The sequence below is a fragment of the Phascolarctos cinereus genome, unplaced genomic scaffold (genome assembly GCF_003287225.1).
Source record: "Phascolarctos cinereus isolate Bilbo 61053 unplaced genomic scaffold, phaCin_HiC Scaffold_5;HRSCAF=322, whole genome shotgun sequence".
Taxonomy (NCBI): domain Eukaryota; kingdom Metazoa; phylum Chordata; class Mammalia; order Diprotodontia; family Phascolarctidae; genus Phascolarctos; species Phascolarctos cinereus.
The window spans coordinates 20,031,660-20,044,743 of record NW_027555958.1 but is presented as its reverse complement, the minus strand read 5'-3'; the positions used below and the strand labels follow the sequence as shown (position 1 = coordinate 20,044,743).

At 51.8% G+C, this 13,084-nt stretch overlaps 1 protein-coding gene and 1 long non-coding RNA gene across 4 annotated transcripts in view; one reads left to right on the top strand and one right to left on the bottom strand.

Moving 5' to 3' along the window:
* HIP1 (huntingtin interacting protein 1) overlaps window positions 1–13,084 on the bottom strand; it is a 124,825-nt gene that overhangs the window by 78,532 nt on the left and 33,209 nt on the right. The window lies entirely within an intron of this gene.
* On the top strand, window positions 2,667–4,089 carry LOC110221321 (uncharacterized). The gene is made up of 3 exons (XR_002328090.2): window positions 2,667–2,906; window positions 3,420–3,503; window positions 3,993–4,089. It is a non-coding gene; the product is annotated as an uncharacterized LOC110221321 (long non-coding RNA).

Genomic DNA, 13,084 nt, shown 5'->3' with positions numbered 1-13,084 from the left:
GTTACCCAGGGTAGTATTCAACTCTCCATCAACAGGGAGGTGGCTCTTTTCTCTGTGGCCAGCTAGGACAGACAATTAATAAAAGCACAGAGCTGGACATCACTCCATAGGAGCTAGCTCATTACACCTCACGACCCTGCCCCAGGCTGCACTGGGGCCATCTCGCAAAAGCATGGTTGGTTGAGAGAGGAATCAGAGGAGAGTTTCAATGCTTCAGGACAACTTGTTCCCACTACCAAGGAAAAGAATTCGAAGGGACATCCCAATGGCAGTGAGTTGGGAGTGTACTTCATGTCATCTAAAGGCTGAACACAAGACAGTAGATGCCTTAGATACAAAGGACATTCAGCTCCTAGACTTCCCAGGGACTTGCGCAGAGAGAACCATTACATCACACATACAGCTCTAGCTGGAAAGGATAAGGACTGTCCTAGGGGACAGGTCAGGAGAGGCCGTGACGAGAGTGTGGAGGAGTGAAGAGTTTTAGCCTGGGAGCCAGAAGAGCCGGGCCTCCTAGTTCTGGAGCTGGAAGGGGCCTCAGAGGCCCCTTGTACAATCTCCTCATTTTAAAAGGGAAGAAAGTGGGGCCCAGGGAAGTGCGTAACTTGCTCAAGGTCACACTACTCAGGTCTTCTGGTCCTGTCTTTTCCAGGAACTAGGTGGTGACTTTGGGTGAGTCACTTCATGCCTCTAAGGGTCCTTGCAGCTCTGAAATGCTCTGATTGTAGAAAGCACAATGCAGTGGGAAACATGCTGGATGGAGAAATGGGAAACTTGCCCCTCATCAGCCTGATAGAATTCACACAAAATTTAAGGGATCAGGAGCCCCCTGCCCTCTGGAGGCCTCCTGAGGGGAAAGACCACAGCAAACCCTGGAAAGCTCTGGGTGGGCAGTGCACCAGGAGTCAGAGGGCCCAGGATGGAATCCTGGCTCTGATTCTTATAGCCTCAATGACTATTCCTCAGTTTCCCCCTCTGTCAGATAAGATGGCTTCATTAGGCAATCTCTGAGGTCCCTTTCTGCTCTAAATCCTGTAAACCTCTGATCTTAGGAAGAGAGACGCAGGGAGACGGAGACAGAATCATCATCCATTCCATTCACAAGACCCACAGGGTCAGACTGGCCTCCACCAGACAGGAATGATGTGCATCTCTGGGCTGGGGTGTTCATTTGGGGAGAGGGATAGAGGGAAAGGAGAGAAAAGTAGTCATCGGTGTGGAAGGAAGCTCACTTAGAGGAGAACTTCCATTAAGACAGGCAGCATAGCACACTGAAAAGAATGGAAGATTTGGAGTCATAGGACCTGGGTTCAAATCCTGCCCTAGTCACTCATGTGACAACCTCTGCAGACTTCAGTTTCTTTATCCATGAAGTGGGGAGAGGGTCTGACTAGATGCCTCGGGGGTCCCTTCCAGCCTTAAATGGCTGACCCCATAAAAGGCAGCCTGCCAGGAAGTCCTGCTGCTGACACGGTACAGGCAGTGTGATTCTGGACAAGTCACCTAACTTGCAGGGCTCAAGACACCTCTCTGAGGCTGTAAATTGCAGAGAGTGCCTACGTGCCTAGGTGGAGGGAGTATCCTTTTCTTAGAGTTCCTTGCCAATGAAAGCACAGGCCCAGATCCCGTCCCCTGGGGATGCACTGGACTGGTCTTTCAGGAATGAGCCTGGGGTTACTAAGTCTATATCTGGACCAGGTGCCCCAGGCTGCTTTTGCTCTGGCTCCCATGTAAAGCCAGGAATACCCCATCCCGGGGGCTTTAGTGTACAGTAAAGTCTTCCAACAGCATCTTCTTTATCTGGACGTAGAGTGTGATAAACAGTCCTTATGTCTCCCTCCCCCCTTTGACAGGCCTATTGCACAGACATGTGGCTGGCCAGGTCTGTGGTCACCTTGGAGGATGTGCCAGAGAAACATAGCAGGACCTTGGTGGCCTCAGCTGGTCTGCATCCCCAGGGGAAGCCCGTTCAGCTGGGTGGTTTGGGCTTGGGGCTAGTAGGGAGAGCTGGCACTGAAGGAGGGCTGGTCTGGGGTGGAACCAAGACAAGGAGTGGACCATGATACTGACAGCAAGCATTAGTACACGGTGTCCCAGCACGTTTTCTGTGGACTGCCTCACCCAACCCACACAACAGCCTTGGGAGGTAGGTGCCCCCTAGCTAGCTCCTTCCTCATCCCACAACCACTCTGGTCAGACATCTCCCTGAACAGCACAGTCTCTTGTGAATGACACAATGTTGCTGTCCACTCCTGCTCACCCTGCATCTCTGACAGCCCCTCAGGTGACCTGAAATCCTGATCCTGTCCCAGGAGGTAGTCTTATGATTCACACTGCCTCAGAGAATGATCCTTCCAGGATTAAATCAGGCCTTGCCTGAAGACTAGATATCTTGACCTCTTCCCTCTACAGCCACTTAATTTGGGCAGTCGTCATGGTCTGTGCCAAGCAGTCGGGGATTAGTATAGATTGTCTAGGGTCCGGTGGGTATCTTTTCAAGAGCCTGGGTCTCATCTCCTTCCCTAGAATCATGGAAGGCCCTTCTCAGATTTCCCCTTTGTCCTCCTTACTTATCACTCAGCCCAACTCATTGCTTCTCCATTTCACCCCACCCCCACCTCTATTGCATCATCAATTTCCCCAAGGCCTGGGGCTATGGTGTAAGTCCCTCTGGGCAAAGTACTTTGGGACCTGCCCTTAAAGGCCAGGGACTGAAAACACCATCAGTTTTTGGTGCTGAAGTGCCTTGGCCCAGATTGCTGGGGACAGAAAGAGCCCCTCAGCAGGGGCCTGGGGCTACTGGAGAAGGAATGGCCAAGAGGCTAAGCTTGGCACTTAGTAGGGCAGGGGGCTTCAGCTTTGTAGACATCTGTCCTCATGGGCCTCTAGGCAAGAGGCAGCCAGGGGTAGGATTGCCTTCATATTGTGTGGGAGGAGAAATGGAAGGGACTGGGAGGTCTGTTCCTAACTGTTAACACAGGGACAGATCTCTTTTCTATCCACAGAGAGGGAGTGAGGTAGGCCTCCTGAAAGGCCCTGTGGTGCAGTGGAAAGAGGTCCTGGGTTCGGATCCTGCCTTGGACCCACTAGCTCTGTAAACTTGGGATAGGTTGCTTCCCTCTGGGCCTCCATGTTCCCATTTGTCAAATAAGGGGATTGGAAGAGCCAGCCTCTGGGGATGCCAACCTTCCTGCTCTGGATCTTAGGGCCTATGAGTCTTAGAGTTGGAGAGAGCCCTGCAAAAGTATGACTCAATCCTCCGTAGGAGGCAGTGGGAAGGACATCAGCCCAGAGCTCAAGTCCCACCTTTGATCCTTCTAACCTGGGTCTCTTCCCCGGCCTCAGTTTGCTTCTCTGCAAAATCAAGGGCCTCTGAGGCCCCTTCCAACTCTAACTGTATGATCCTAATTTACTTGAAGTCTCTGCGCCTCCATTTCCTGATCTGTAAAACGATGACATCTGATGGCCATTCCAGCCGAGCTGCAGGACTGGGGCAGCCTTGGGTAAGTATCTCTATTTCTCTGTCCAGCTCACTCATTGGTAACATGGTGGACCAGGATGGATTGTTCTTCCAGCCCTAAAAGCCTATAACTTGTTATTTGAGTTTCAGTCAAAAGTGACTAGTTTCAGGGTGGGGCTCCAGGTCCTGTAGTTGTCCCAAGGAAAGGCTCCCAAAATAAGGAGACATCAGTGAGCCAATGTGGCAGTAACCCAAGGTGGGGGCGATGGGGGTGGGGAGACAGCACAGATGTCCCAGCAGCTGTTCTCAGGCCCTGGAAAAGGCCACACAAGGGCCAAAGCTGTCTGGGGACCTCTGCCCCGCTTGTCCCTCTGAGGCAGCTTGGTTGGTGGGATGTTCCCAGGGGGCCAACCGCCCCTTGTCATGGGACCTTCCCGTTTGTGATTACTGAAGGCGGGAGGGGGCAGGATGGGAAAGAAGAGGGAACAGCAGTGCCCTGTGGCCCCAGGAATCCAACCTCCCTCCTTTACAGAGACAAGTGTGACCTAATGGAAAAAGCCCGAGGCCGGGAGCAAGAACCTGAACTCTGCCAATAACCTGCTGTGTAACTTAATAAAAGAATAATAATAATACAACCGACATTCCTATAGTGCTTTAAAGTTCACAACTCGCTTTATATGACTTATCCCATGCGATCCTCACAACAACCTGGGGGATAAGTGCTACTGATGTTATCGATGAGGAAATGGAGGCTTTCCCAGGGTCACCCACTGAATTTGTGTCTAAGGTGAGTCTCCTTGACTCCAGGCCCAGCACTCTATCTACCCACCACCAGCGGGCTGAAAGCTCTTTACTGCCCCTTTGGGCCTCAGTCTCCCCAGCTGTGAGGTGGGCACAGCAGTGCCAACCAGCCTAACTAACAAGAGTCCTGGGAAGATTGAATGAGGTAAAAGATGTGAAAACATTTTCAATCAGGCAGTCAGGGGGCAGTGGAGAGAGATCGGAACTTGGAGCATGACATCGGCCAAATCACTCGCCTTCTCCGGGCCCCAATTTCCTCATCTGCAGGAGGAGGGGGTTGCCTTTAGGAAGCCCATGGTGTCTCTATGTAAGGGATGATGGTTCATTTAATGACCATTTACCAACAACATGGCGGGCCCTGTGCGGGACACAGAGAGACACAAATACCCAGGACTCCTTGAGTCTCTTGGAGCCTTTGAGGCTACCCGGGGCTCTTCTCATCACAAAGCTGTGCCCGATGATGCACAATCACTCCCATTTTACAGATGAGGGGCCTGAGGGAGCACTGCCCCTGCCTATAAGCCTCTTGTCTGGGAGGGGCTACAAGGTGCCAAGAGCACATAGGGCGAGGGGCTAGAGAGGGGCTTGGGAGTCAGCGGGGGCCTGAGTAGGGAGAGCTGGATGGGACCTCTGAGGCCGGCGAGTCCAACCTGCTCATTTCACAGATAAGGAAACTGAGGTCCAGAGCTGATAACGGATTTGCCCAAGATCATTCACTGGAAAACAGTCCTAGAGTGGGAAGAGCCTCAGAGGCCCCTGAGTGGAAACCGAGGCCCGCAGAAATGAAGTAACCTTGGGCAAGCCTCCAGGTCATGCAGTAAGTGTATGAAACAGAATTTGAACCCAGGACCTCTGACACCTGTAAAGACTTTGGGGAGGAGTTGGGCCCTGAGGGATGGAGAGAGGATGGAGAGAGGCAGAGAGGGTGGATGTGGAAGCTTGAGAAGCACAGGGAAAATGAGGGGGACAGTGAAGAGTCCAGTCTGGCAGGCTTGTGGACACGTGAACTGGAGAGGGCAATATGGCTGGACCAGTGGGTTGGAGTCAGTGCTGCCGGAGATCTCACAGGCCAGGCTAAGAAAGAAAGCCTGCAGGAGCCGTGAGGAGTTCTAGAAATGGTGCCCAGGGTCACTACAGGGGCCTATGTGATAGGAGCGACTGATCAATGGGGGGGGGGTAAGAAGGGCCCCTCCAGCCCCAAGGCCTAAGGGCCCAGCTGGGGCCCACTGAGGCCCCCCCAAGCTCCCTCTATCTCTCAGCTGGGAGGGCAGGCAGCCGATGTGACTCCCCGTTATTAGAACATCACAGGAAGCGGGCTTGTCAATAGATGGAGATTTAAGGCCTAGAGGGGGAGGATGGGAAATGAGAGGGGAAAGAAAGGGGGGAGGAGGGAAAAGCATCCAAAAAATAGAAAAGATCCCAGGCTATAATTATCGATCCTGGTTATTTTTAGAGGCTTGCTCACCCACACGTTCCTCCTGAGAGTCACAACACGGGCTCTGTGTGAAAGCCGCTGCTCCGACAGCCAAGGAGCTCTTTGGGGGCACTGAGGCTACAGCTAGAAAAAGGCCCTGCCCTCCAGAGGCTTCCATTCTACTGGGGAAACCCAACATGTGCAGAGATAAGGAGATCCAGTAGCGATGACAAATAATTACAGAAGAGGTTTTTTGGGGAAAGAGCGCTATAATGGGGAGAGTTAGGACGGGCCCTAGAACTGACCCCTGGAGGGACACACGGGACACCTCTAAGAGGTGTCAAGGAGGAGGGAAGGCATTCTGAGCATGGGGGATTGACTGTGCTAAGGCGTAGAGATAGGAAATGGAATACTGTATACAGAGGCACATGTGGACTTATAGTCAGGGAGACCCAAGTTCAACTCTGACCTCAGATGCTTATTAGTTGTGTGACCCTGGGTAAGTCACTTCATTTCTGCCTGCCTTGGTTTCCTCATTAGTAAATTGGGATAATAAATGGCACCTATCTCCCAGGATTATTGAAAGGATAAATAAATGTGCTAATATTTTAAAAATGCCTTTGCAAATCTCAAAGAGCTATGGAAATGCTAGTTATGATTATATTATTATCATTACTACAGGGAGCTAGTTTGGCTAGAGTATAGACTGGGTGAGGAGGTGTGTTGTAACTGGTCTGGAAATACAGGCTAAAGCTAGACTGTAGAAATCTTGTAGGGCCAGCCAGGAGAGGCACTAGGGACCCACAGAAGCCTCTTGAGCAGGCGAATGGTGCAGTCAGACTGCTGTTCAGAGGACCGGCTGGCTAGGTGACCAACCTGATGCAGAGAAGGGGCAGTCCCGGTGTGAGGAGGCTCCTGATTTTACAACAGAAATGAAGAGGCTTGCTCCAAGTCCCTCAGCAGCAGAGGACCAGAACCCAGATGGTGCTTCCTGGACGACACGTTTATCCTTTCCATTTCAGAAGGTCCTTCCAAAGCTGAAGGAGGGCTAGGCAGAGTGGTTTAATGGAAGGAGATGGGGGCTGGAAACTAACACAACTGAGCTGTACTATTGACCCTGACACTAGTTCCTCTGGATTTGGGGTCTATCACACGGGGAGGGGGGCCAGCCTATACCACTTCGGAGATCCAGTGAGTGATCACCCAGCACCATGGGCATGACCCTTAGCGCATGGTTATATACTGGCCTGCTGGCTTCTGGGTGCCCAGGAGAGAGGAAGCCCATTCAGCCTAGCCAGGCAGGGCAGAGTGAGGCAATGGACCAAAATAATGCCTGGAGAGATACTGGGATGGAGATAAAGGCACCCTGGGGCACGCCCAGAAGCTGACCCAGGCAGGAAGGAATTGAAAGAATGTGAAAGGAAGGAGATAACTGCTTTTGGCTCATTTGGTGGTGTGGAAAAAACCCCCAAACAAAACACATCTGGAAAACAAATTAGGAGATAATATTATGAAAGCCAAATAGCTTGAGGACCAGACCTATGTGGCCACAGCCCAAGTAGGTCATAGGTCATTTCAAGGAAGAGCTGCCAGCACCGCGGTCTCATGCCAGGGTCCTCCATGACCAAGGATGTGGGGGGAGGGGTGTGGCCCTGGCTGAGGTCCGAGGATCCTGGCTCTGGAGCCGGATGGGACCTCAGAAGCCCTCTTGTATGACCCCTCACTTTATAAATGAGGAAAAGAAGGCCCAGGGAAGTCGAGTCACTGTCCCAGATGTAGGAGCCAGGTCTTCCTGTGCCCTAAACCAACACACCACACTGCCTGGCAGGAACCATGGTGCTGAGGGCTCGTAGGGGCCACCCATGTTCCCTCGTCCAAATATTGGGCCATCATTCGTTTGTTCGACAGGCAAGCGTTAAGTGCCTGGTTTGTGCAAGGGCCTTCCAGGAGATGGGACTGGGAAGACAAAGGTAGGGTAGTGAGTGCTAACAACCAACTTTATACAGCTATCATGTCCTCTAGTCCTCACACAGCCTGCGGAACGTTATTGGGACCCATGAAACCTTCGCTGGTCGCCACTGTCATGACCACTGAGCCACCGATGGTTCGTCAGCATTGGTCTTCCCTCTGGGATCTCCAAAGTGGCAGCTCTTGCTCTGCGGCTGGGCTCTCTCTAGGGGTGGAGTGGCAGGGTGACGGGTGGGAATCAGTGGGAGGAGGGGGAGGGGCATGGCCAGAGCTCCCCCGGGCTGGAAGAAGTGGAAAGAGGGAGGGAGGTGAGTCTCCCTGCTCACTCCCCACATCCCCCAGTTCCTATGAGTACAGAACTCTTGCAGGTGGCCCTGGAGTTGGCTCTGTCCATAAACACCAGAAGCCCCTCCTTTTCCAGCCATTCCCTCCCTCCCTTTAAGCTAAGGGAAGAAAGAGTCATCCAAAGCACACCCCCCTTGAGGCCCCTAGCAGAGATTTCCCAACATTCAGGGAGGAAGAAAGAGAGGCGGAGCATGTTCAAGATTCTCAAGCCCTGCTGGCTGGATTCTTCCGAGTCTGACTTTTGCTAAATCAGGTAACCACAGAATAAATCAGAGAGCAAAACTGTACCACATCCTGTCCCCCGAGATCATTGCCTGGCGGCCCAGGCTCTCTCATCCTCACCACCACCATCCCTGACCTCCAAAGATGGGGAAGTCAAGCCAGCCTCGCCAACCCAACAAAGCGCCCTCAGGACACTGCAGAATTCTGTTCGATCAGAGAGGACAGCATTCCCTGGGGAGTGATGATGAAAGAGAAATTTGGAGAGCCAACGTCGAGGCTGACTGCTGAGGGCTTTGAAAGCATCTGGAAGAGGCAGCAGGCAGTTGAGAACCATTAGAGAGAGTAATGACCCATCAGGAGGGAGGTGATGAAGAGGGGTCTTTAGGAAGATGAATGTGGCATGCTGTGTGGGGTAGATGAGGGGGGAGGGCCTGGAGCCCAGTGAGGGGGCTGCTGCCTTGATGTAGAGGTGAACCGGCTCTTGGCTAGAATGGTGAGAAGAAATGGCCAGGCTTTGATAAAGGGTTTCAGAGAAAGGGACAAGAGAGTTCAGTGCCTGGATGATCCAGGAGATGAAAGCAGGAATCACAGGAGCACAGATTTTGAACCAGAAGGGACTTCAGATGAGGAAACTGAGGCCCAGGAAGGCTGAGCGATTGCCCAAGGCCACACATAGTCAGTTGCGGAGACAGGATTTGAACCCACCTCCTCTAACTACAAACACGGCACCTTCCTCCCACTGTTGCCAGGGGGCAGAATCGAGACTTAGCTGTGGCATTTTCTAACCAGGGACACTGAATAGATGGTGATATCTGACTCCTCCCCTCATGACCTGTCTTCAGAAGGAAATAGATCTCATCAAACATCTGCTCAGTGAAAAATGGATAGCGGTATCATCCTGCCAGGAAAGTCGGGCAGTCAGCCAGAATGCTGATGAACGGCACCATCTTCTATCAGGAAGGAGTGCTTGCCAAGCCAGCAGTGGCCCCTGGCATCCGGGGGATTAGTCTGTACATACAGGGCAGCCGTTGCTAAGGGCCCAGAGTGAGGCTGGGGCAGCTTAGAAGGTGTCCCCTGAGGCCTGGAGGAGGCACAGAAAGCTTCATGTAGGGAGGCCAGGTGAGCCTTGGGCCAGCACGTCTGGGGTAGGAGTCACTGGCAGGGCGGGGGTATGGGGATATGCCAAGGGATGGGAAAAAGGAAAAGCAGCTGAAGGACCAACAGCTGTTTCCAGGCACAAACAGGGTCATGCCAGGCAGGGAAGTCCCCAAGTAGCTGTTCAGCCAAATGATCAAAGGAAAAAGGCAAGGTTTGCGGCTTCTCTTCAGCCTATCCCGAAGCAAATACTGACTGTGTCTTTCTTCCAGCCTGGAGAAACCTAAACAGGCAACTTCTTGGAAGAATACAGCTTGCAAAGGCTTCCCTGACTGGCTTCCAAACAAGCAGACATCTGGCCAAGGGATTAAGGCCGAGGTGGAGGGCTGGGAGCCCTCAAGGAAACTGGCTGGGAAGGTGGTCCTTGGAGCAACATTCCAGGCTGGCCAGAGGGGAGATGACTGCAGGGTCCAGCTCAGCCTTTGAGTGCTTAGATGAGCACACCTGCTGGAGTCATTTGCCACCAGCACGGGTGCAGCTCCAGTGTAGTGGTGGAAGCCTATGGTGAAGGAGGGTCCCGGGAGAGGATCCAGGGGAAATGACATGGGGGGTCCAGCTGGAAGAGCCTAAGGGGAGGCTCCAGAGAAGATGGAACAGATGCAAAAGCCCGAAGACCAAGAAAACCATGGGAGCGTTCATCCTGCTAACTGGACAAGCATTTATGGAAACATGGTGGCCACTGATCCTACCCTGTTCACTACACACACACACACACACAGAGGCACCAGATTGTGAACGGAAGGTGGGCAGAGAACAGGCGCTAACCGGAAACAGGGAGCCATATGGCACAATGGAAAGCACTCTGGCTCTGGAGTCAGAAGACTTGGGTTCAAATCCCGGTACGGGAGCCCAAGAAGTCACAAAGGCCTTCCCCATCCTCATCTGCAAAGGCTGACTGGGCACTCACCAGGCACAGACTCTCACCTCTGGCCACATCACTCAGCCCCTCTGGTCCTCAGTTTCCTGCTCTGTAAAATGGCCTTGGAGGGCCCTTTCAGTTTTAGGGGTCTTCTGAATGGGAGTTGGATCCAATCACATTTGGTCTAGCATTTAGAAGTTTCTGTTCTCACTATGCGGGCAGCTAAGTTAGTCCTCCCAGGAGAAAATAAAAGGAGTTTGGCTATTTTGACAGCTAGGTGGCACCACAGTGCACAGAGCGCCAGGCCTGGAGTCAGCCTCATCTTCCTGAGTTCAAATGTAACCTCTGACACTTATTAGCTGTGTGACCCTGGGCAAGTCACCTAACCTTGTTTGCCTCAGTTTCCTCATCTGTAAAATGAACTGGAGAAGGAAATAGTAAACCACTCCAGTATCTTTGCCAAGAAAACCCCCAATAGTGTCATGAAGGGTCAGACAAAAGAACTAAAAGAAAGGGATGTTTGGAATCAAAGGGGGAAACTATTGAGCTTTTTATAATGATAAAAAAATTTAAGATGCAAAGGTCTCCCAGGACAGTCTCCCATCTCAAGGTTCCTCCACTGAGGAGAGGTTTTGTTGCTGCGGTTTTCTTTTTAAACCGAATATCTGGTTTGGAAACACAAGAGGAAAGGGAGAAGGCTCAGGGGGCAAAACTGGACCCAAGTCCAGCCCCAGGCTGGCCTCGGGGCCCCTTGGGATCCCTTTCGATTCTGAATTCCTTTTGTAGAGGGAGTTAGCGGTTCATGAAATCTGGCTGGATTCATCATGATGATAAACGGCCCTCCTTCTCCTCATCCTTTCATCCAGAGGTTAACTCCCTTGTGAAATTCCCCCAGCAGGCAGCCCTGTGCGTTCAGGAGCTCAGCCAGCCTGCAAGCGGCCTTTCTCCTGGTTTCATCCACGCAGTGGGTAGGAAGGATGCATTTGGAGTCAAATTCTACTCCTCCCTGGGCGGCTGTCAGCACAGCACTGCATCTCTCGGGGTCTTGGACCAGAAGACGTTGGAGGTCCTTCCCAAGGACCAGTGGCACCCTTTCAAGTTGAATCTGACTTATTAACATTTTCTCCATCACTTCCTTAAGTCTAGACGACCAACAAGACAATAAATCAAGCTCTGATTTGTTGTTGTCACATTTGTGGATTTTCAAGGTGTAGGTGAACATTTAACAACCAGTCTCCCTCCTGCAAGCCGGTTTGAGCTGGCTCCAGCACTGCCCCCCCCAATCTAGGCTCCACTCTGGTTATTCCTTTTCTGCTGCAGACCCCTCAGGACCACTGGACCTCATTATCCATCCTGCTTCAGAATCCTCCTCAGAGCTATGGCCCTGTGTCTGAGCTGTGCTGACTGGTGAGGGGGCTACACGGCCCATTGTACCCATCTGAGAGATAGTAGCAATGCTTCAGAGTGCAGCCTGGCCATACCCCCCATTTACCCTGCCTGTTCCTCTGGACCTTGTGATGGGTCCTGCTGCTGCCTCTAGACCTTCCTGTCAGTGTCAGGCACATGGTGACCATGTAATAGACTCTCATTCATTCATTCATTCATTCATTCATTCATTCATTCATTCATCTTATGATCTTACTTTCATTCGAATCTTATATCACCCTGGACCCAGGTCATCTTCTGGCTTAAATACACAAACACATACATATATAAACATACATGCATGACATTATTTAAATTTCTCCAACTATCCCTCTCCCTACCCTTGGTCTTCTGGGGTTTTTGTACCCGAAGACTGACTCCTTTTCTGAAACGGTCTCAAGCTGGAGTCAGACTGGAGAGGGATGCATGCAGCATATTAAGAGACCCGAAATGTCTGAGATGATGTCATAGTCTCGTACAAGGACAGACCCAGCCGAGTTCTTGAACCTGGGCCCTGAAACCAATCTGGGAGGTAGCACTGGCTGTGGGCAGTGAGGAGCTCTGCCTCCAGAATGGGGGAGAAGGAAATGAAAGCAAAGGCCTGAGATGGATGGAAGTTTTTTGTAAAAGGGATGCTGTTTCAGCCATTGTCTTCAAAGTCTACCCTGGGTTACTTTTGGAGGAAAAAAAACAAAGCCCAAACCAGAGCACTCTCTGAAATGGGAACCCAGATCCAAGAATCTACAAGGGAGGAGGAATGTTCAAGAAAAAGGTCTGAGGGCAGACAGGGAGAAGGGCAAACCCAGAGATCCTTGAGGGGAGGTCTGGAGGGGTAGCTACCTAAGGCTGCAGATGGTTAAGAATTGGGAGGAGGCCTGAAAGGTACAGGCCAGCTTACAGGGTGGCTAACTTCATGACTGCTGAGGTGTTACATCTTTTCAACAACAAAAGCTTACTGAGCGACCTAGTCACACAGCCTCCCAGACCCTTGGTTTCCTTATCTGTCAAAATTGAGGGGGTTGGGCTCCATGGCTTCTGAGGTCCCTTCAGGCCTGAGATCTCCCATCAACTCATCTGAAAGCAGATTATGGTGGTCTCAGTTAAGGGTCCTGCTGGCCTCATCTATGGCCCAGCTGAAACTGGAAAACCCCTGAAAGGTAAAACTTTGGAGACAAAACAATTCATTTTATGCTCCTATTTTAGGGAGGTTTTGAGTTAGGAACAGGCAGTTGAGAAAAGGGACTTCTGTCCTGGCTGCTCTGAGAGGGCTGTCATTCATTCCCAGCTTGAGGAGGAGGCTGGTTGAGGAAGCTGCTTAGTTTTCCAGTCAATATTTATGGAACATGATCAGGCTGAGCCCTCTGGTGGGGCTGGTGGAGGGAAGACAGCTTCTCCTGACCTGGATGTTTATAGCAGGCCCCCCAAGGTGGCCTGT